Source organism: Tachysurus vachellii, chromosome 1 (assembly GCF_030014155.1).
Source record: "Tachysurus vachellii isolate PV-2020 chromosome 1, HZAU_Pvac_v1, whole genome shotgun sequence".
Classification (NCBI taxonomy): Eukaryota; Metazoa; Chordata; class Actinopteri; order Siluriformes; family Bagridae; genus Tachysurus; species Tachysurus vachellii.
Genome location: NC_083460.1, coordinates 5,619,547 through 5,626,295, shown reverse-complemented (window position 1 = coordinate 5,626,295; position 6,749 = coordinate 5,619,547).

Genomic DNA, 6,749 nt, shown 5'->3' with positions numbered 1-6,749 from the left:
CCCCACGGCAGCTTGTTCCAGTCTCGGTTAACAGGTTTTCTAAGCATATATGTGTGTTTTCTACTGTTTTCAAAAAAAAAAAGCACATTGCATTCATAAAAGCATGTTGTACACCGTGGACAGTCTCTTTGTTGTCTTTTGTCCTGTGTGTTTGTGTGAATGTGCACTCTCATGACCCCTTCAGTCCGACCTGCACATAGGCCACGTTCACACTGCAGGTAAAAGTGGCCCAAATCCGATTTTTTTGGGGTCAAGTGACCAGGTCAGACTTCTTCAGGAGTAGTGTGAACACTCAAATCTGGCCCAGATCTGATTTTTTCAAATCAGATCTGGGCCACTTCCATATGTGGTCCTGAATCAGACCCAAATCTGATCTTTTCCAATGTGGCCGCAGTGTGAACAGTCAAGGCGGATTTGATGCGACTTTTACGTCAATCTACATCGACAGTCGTCACAATTATGCGCCGAAAAGTTTTTTTTTTTTTTTTTTTCTTTTTGCGCCGGCGAAAACGTGACACAAACGTGACTGGTAACGTGTGTGTTAAGAGTGTTATATAAAGTGGTTACGTGAACCAGCTCATAATGCTTGCATTGAATACATCACATTATAGCATTACATGATATGTTTGCTTGCACCAGATGATACAATACTTCCTCCATAACCTCGCCAACTTTTTAGCGCAACCGCAACGTGTGACGTCATTGTTATTGTTCGTTTGCGCATGCGGGTCAGTTCGAAACAGCAAACAGTTCACACTGGTAACTAATATAGGCCACATTTTAAAAGGCAATGTGAACAGCCAAACAAAAAAATCAGATCTGAGCAAAATATCCTAATTGAGCATTAAGACTTGCAGTGTGAACGCGGCCATATACACATACTGTATATTCATGTAGCACCTAATTCAAGTTCACACATTGTTGTGAACAAGAAGTTATTGTTCGAGCCTTTTTTCTATTTCACCAGCCAAGGCCATCTGCCCTGCTTGGCTTCCTTTTCAGGAGAAAGGTCCAAACCACCTGTATTTTAGGGAAAAGTGATGTAAATTTTAGTGACGTTAAAATGGAAAGCAGAATTCTAAAATAAGAAAAGTAGTGAGACATAATTGTATGGCGAATCAATGGATTGCAGTTATCTTAAGGCATTAATGACATCATCAGTTTATATATAAAGAGTTATATTTATGTCTGTATTCAGATTTAAACCCATGGCCTAAACCAACAGGGGTCTTTCTTTCTTTTTCTTCATTCCTTCCTGTCTAAGCCAAACCAGAAAAAACTCAAAATAGAAATGTCAGCACTGTCAGCATCTCTGACAGTTCCTCATCGTCAGCTGCATTACTCATGATCATAATTGTCTCAACTAGAGATGTGTACAGAACTGCATTTTTTTTTTACTCCTGTGTGTACAGTTATTTTTTGTTTGCAACTTCCTGCTATATTTTCTAACACACTGACTTCTTGGTTCTTTACTTAAACAAACTAGTTGCCTCATTTAAACCAATAACCAGTGCCAGACTGACCAGGCATTTACTAAGGATGAATGAATGAAAGTTTGATGTTCCTCATGCATTGAAGCACATGTTTGTTAATAAGCTGTATCTTTGTCCTGTCAGCTCTATACCTGTTGGATATATTTTGGATGACTTTTTTTGCTGTGTCCTTCTGGATCCCAATCCTGATGCACATCTCTAGTTTCAACCAGATGCCCTATCTATAAAAACATACATATAAAATACAACATATTATATGTTCATTCCCAATAATGTATTAGGTTACATTGATGTCAAGCACAATTGAATTACATGTCTGATTATAGGACTAGAAGCACCTGAACGACTGGAGCTTTAATGTTGCAGAGCCACTGTGCTGAGAAAGTGAAAGTCAGAGACAACGGCTTTTGTTTTCCAATTGCTTCTTTATTTAATTAACCAAAAACACACAATCGATTTATGTATCAATACTAGTCGTTTTAGTTCGTTTATGTTCTGTAACAGTTATTACTCAGTTTTTGCCTTCTTTAAAGGACACGACACATGAACATAAGGAACTGTACAGGCCCTCTGTACCGATGAGATCAAAACCGAGAGAACAGATCCGAGGAAATGACAATGCTCTGTGTCTTGTGTATGTGAGAGATTCATCACTGGGTCATATGTATGAATGAAGAGATGGAGAGTTAGGTCAGTTTAGATTGTCAGTCCTACAATCTTTGGTTCCCACAGGCACTCTCGTAGTGCAGAAATCATCATGTGTGCAAAGATCATGTGTCTGACCGTCTTACATTGTCTCATCATTCTCTCTACCAGTCTCTCTCTCTCTCTCTCTCTCTCTCTCTCTCTCTCTCTCTCTCTCTCTCTCTGTCTCTGTCTCTTGCTTTTTTTCTCCTTCTTTCTCTCTCTCTCTCTCTCTCTGTCTCTGTCTCTTGCTTTTTTTCTCCTTCTTTCTCTCTCTCTCTCTCTCTCTCTCTCTCTCTCTCTCTCTCTCTCTCTTTGTCTCTCGCTTTTTTTTGCTTAATTCTGAAATTCTAACGCCAATTATAATGCTGTAACTATTAGGACTCTAAAAGTATGTTTGAGTCGCATTCATTGGTGTATGTGTGTGTGTATGTGTGTGTGTGGGGCCTCAGCCCCAGCATGTCATAATTCCTTGCCTACGGTGCCGCCTAGTGTGAGAAACAGAGAGAAACCTGATAGTGTGGATGAGCATCGGTGCATGTAGCATAGGCACTTCTTTGAAAAATAAAGCTGATCTTCTGTCCTATATGGAAAGAGCATGACGGCTATGAGCAAGTTCCTGTGATAATACACTGTGCTGTGATTGTTCCTCCAGGCATTTAATCCCAATACCCTGAGCGAGAGGTGACGTCAAGGAATGACGATGGACAGATGTAGGGTGTGAGAATGACAGAGAGAGAAAAGGGGTGGGGGGTGTTTGCATAGCTCTCTGTGCAAAAATGATTTTTCACTCCTCTTTCTCTTCTCCAGGCACCACACACTTTATAGCAAAACTTGTGAAAAATGACACTGAACTGTAAATTTTGCATGTCACTAGGCTGGGAAGCTGCAATGTATGTTTTTGTAGGTTTAGAAAGGTGAAACATATGAAAGCATAGGTGAAAAATTTGATGGTGCAATATAAAAATAAATGGACTGGGTGTGAGGATTTATACTTAAAAAAAATCCAACGTAAAACTAAATTGATTGTGTAAAATTATGTGAACATCTATGGAAAGTAATTAAAGGTGTAAAAATTGTATTGGAAAAATGAATCTTAAAAATCATACATGATTTTGAAAAAACAAAAGTAGAATCAATAAAAGGTTTAAAAATCACACGTGGAAATAAACTATTTGTCTAGAAATCAGGAGAAAATGAATGAGTCGTGTGTAAAAATCACACATGGTAAGAAATAATGATGTAAAGAATTGTGTAAAAAAAAATGTCATCATGTAAAAGAGTGATGTGTTGTGTGTAGCCAAATGTACAAAGCACCTACTCTAATGTTTTACTCTTCTACCTCTGAGGATAATTACATTTATTCAGTGCATTAAAAGGTTAAAGGGTTAAATTTGGTCATGTTATTCACATTTTACCTACCGAAGATGTTTGTGTAATTCAGATCGATATGAACGGAACATTTCATTCCCAGATGTGAGTATAGTCCTGTTGGATTGTAAAGTGGGAGGTCTTTATAAAGATCAGTGTGAAGGGAAATGTCATGGTGAGAGCGGTGTGTTAATGACTCGTATTTATTCAAGGTCTCAAAGTAAGATTGCTGATCAGTGGAATCACACTCAGAGAAATAAAAGGAGATCAGCACTTACGTTGAAACCTTTAATAAATGGATAATGTAGACAGACCCATTATGTGTGAATCAGAGGCTACAGAGGTGATTCAGAGCAGTCCCTAAAAACCGAATGTTGTGATTTTTATTGGATTTAAAGGTCAGTGTTTAGAGGAGAACTCTGTCATCTCTCTGAGGATCTCTCTCTCCCGGTCTTTAAATCTCAGCCGCTTGACAGCGACTTTTACCTTTTTCTTTTCCGAGCTTTCTTTCTTCTAATTTCTTTCTTTTTGGTTCCTGTCTTTCTCTCTCCTCCTCATTGGAAATTGATTGTCTTCTACCATCACAAAGACACTTGTTTTCTGATTGATTTTCGGGGACCAGAGGAGGGAGAGAAACATGGCCACTGGGGGCTTCGAAAAAACGCCCTCCAACGCTCCACTCCGACTCAAGAAGATGACAACGGCAGGTAGGAGGGGGCCGGCCGCCTGGCACACAGACTATGGGGTCAATAGACAAAAGAGTAAATCATAAATGCAGGAATGCAGTGTGAAGAAAGAAAGAAAAAACAGCGCAACGTGGTACAGAGAGCTGGGCGACCGAGACCCTCCATTACCCTTAGCGTTTCAATTCATATATACAGTTTAAATGCAACGTAAGGAAGGAGAGGCGGAGAAGAAGAGAGGAGAGAATACAACGCATGCGTTTCAACAAGAGAAAAAAGCAAAGCAACAACAAAAAAAAAATGCACAAGAAATAAAACTCAGATGGCCTTTGAATCCATTTTGACGGACATCTATCCCACCCCGTTTGATGTGACTTCATTCCTCCCCCTCTCCTTGGCCAAGACGAACAAATAATCCTGCAGTTTTTCTACACACTTAGTTTAATATCCATGCATAAAAGAATGGTCTGCATCTCCCTAACAACAGAGCTGCTGTTTCTGGATTTCTTTTTTTTTCTTTCTTTCTTCCTTTTTTTTTTTTTTTTTTTTTTTTTTTTTAAAATATCAGAATCACTGGAACAACACACAAGTAACATTATCTAAACAGAAATGCAATTGCGTATATGAATTCAAAAACAAAGTACAACCCAAAAATTCTAAAAACTTAATCAGATTTGCTTATAACATTTCAGTGATGGTTTTCTCCATGAAACATTTCACATTTCACGCTTGATTCTGCTTTCAACCTACGCTCCCTTCTTCCCTGTACCCTAAAACTTAAACCTTTGTCTTATTTTGGTATCATTTAAATGTATTAATTTTGTCCAGGCTCTATCTGACATGAAAAGGTAACTCTGCAACACATTTACAGGTCTAACATTCAGGAAGTCTTGCCTTTAACTAAAATTAAGGGGAAAAAAAATAATCGGTGGAAGTTTAGGAAGCATGCTACTGGTATAAAACCCAAATCATAAATGGCAAAGCGAAAACGAGATTACAGAACAGTATAAAGCTTCAAGTCACAATATTTCCAAAACTATTATTTAGCAATATTCATCATCTTTAGTTATCAGTACTATCCTTGTTATTGTTTCATTACATAGCCTTTACATTAAAGCTTTTGAGGTATATCAGAATTTTCATTGTCAACACATGCCTGCCAGGTTGTACCACCAGCCGAAGGACACGTGATTGGCGTAGAATTAATCAGTAATCGGATGGGATTTGGCCAGATGCTTATGATTGTGATTTTTTTTTTTTTAGGAAAAAAAGGCATATGATTAAGTTGATCACAACACCACCAGCACACATATACACACTCCCGGAATACTGTAAGACACACAAAAATAGCTCTATTGGGAGTGTGTGTGTGTGTGTGCTCGGTTGGTGCCTTAGAAGCAAAATCACACTGCACACTTAGCAAATCGCTCCTCTGTGATCCAAAACACTTTTTGGATGGTTAAAAAAAGCACCCATTTAAATAAATACATACATACAAAGACATATGTCAATAAATAAATAAATTATGAAATAAATACAGCAAACAATACAGTTTAACATTTTCTACTAAAACAAAGTGCTTCTTTATCAGAATGGAAAGTGGGGCCTCTAATAGGCCTAATAGGACACAAGAATTATGCTGTGTGTGTGTGTGTGTGTGTGTGTGTGTGTGTGTGTGTGTGTGTGTGTGTGTGTGTGTGTGTGTGTGTCCAGAGCAATCCCACCCGTGGTTGAAGGAAAAAGGCACTCAACGTATACTGCATAGGAGCCACCTCCTTCACCGTGGCATAATGCAGTCTGACTGCTCTGTGTGTAAGTGTGTGTGAGAGAGATTCTGTTTGTGTGCTATATTGTAATAAAAAAGAAAAATTGTCGCTACATTAATATGATGCAGTTGTGTTTGTGTATGTGTGTGTATGAGAGAAATTCTGTTTGTGTGCTATTGTAATAACAAGGAAATATTGTTTGTCGCTACATTAATATTGTGTGTGTGTGTGTGTGTCTGTGTGTGTGTGATGACATGGAGCAATGGAGTACAGCAATAATGAGTGTGGTTTGGTAGAACTGGCAGGCTGAAATATCTTTGGTATCAGTGGCTGTGTCCCATGTGCCACTATTATTCTGTGAGGTAGCCGCACTGGTTCTCACTACAAACGATGTGTGTATGTTCAGATTTTTTTTTCACATTTTGACTTTGAAACAACATTGTTTAAGAACCTTGCTTTTTTTTAAAAAAAAAAAAAAAAAAAGAAAGAAAATAGAAAGAAAGAAAAGAAAAGAAAAAAGAAAGAAGAAGAAGAAGAAAAGAAAACCTCTGAACCTCTCTGGCTCTAGCTGGCTCTAGACTTGGTCACTGATTTTGATTTTTGTGTGTGAACTTTTCCTGTTTGATGCTACAAATATAACTTTGGCCTTTTCATACAATACATTCACACTCTAATTTTAAAAATGAAAATTTCAGGTATGTTGATGACAGCCACTAGTGAACTCAATGTAATCCAGCATCCAGCCCGATGGC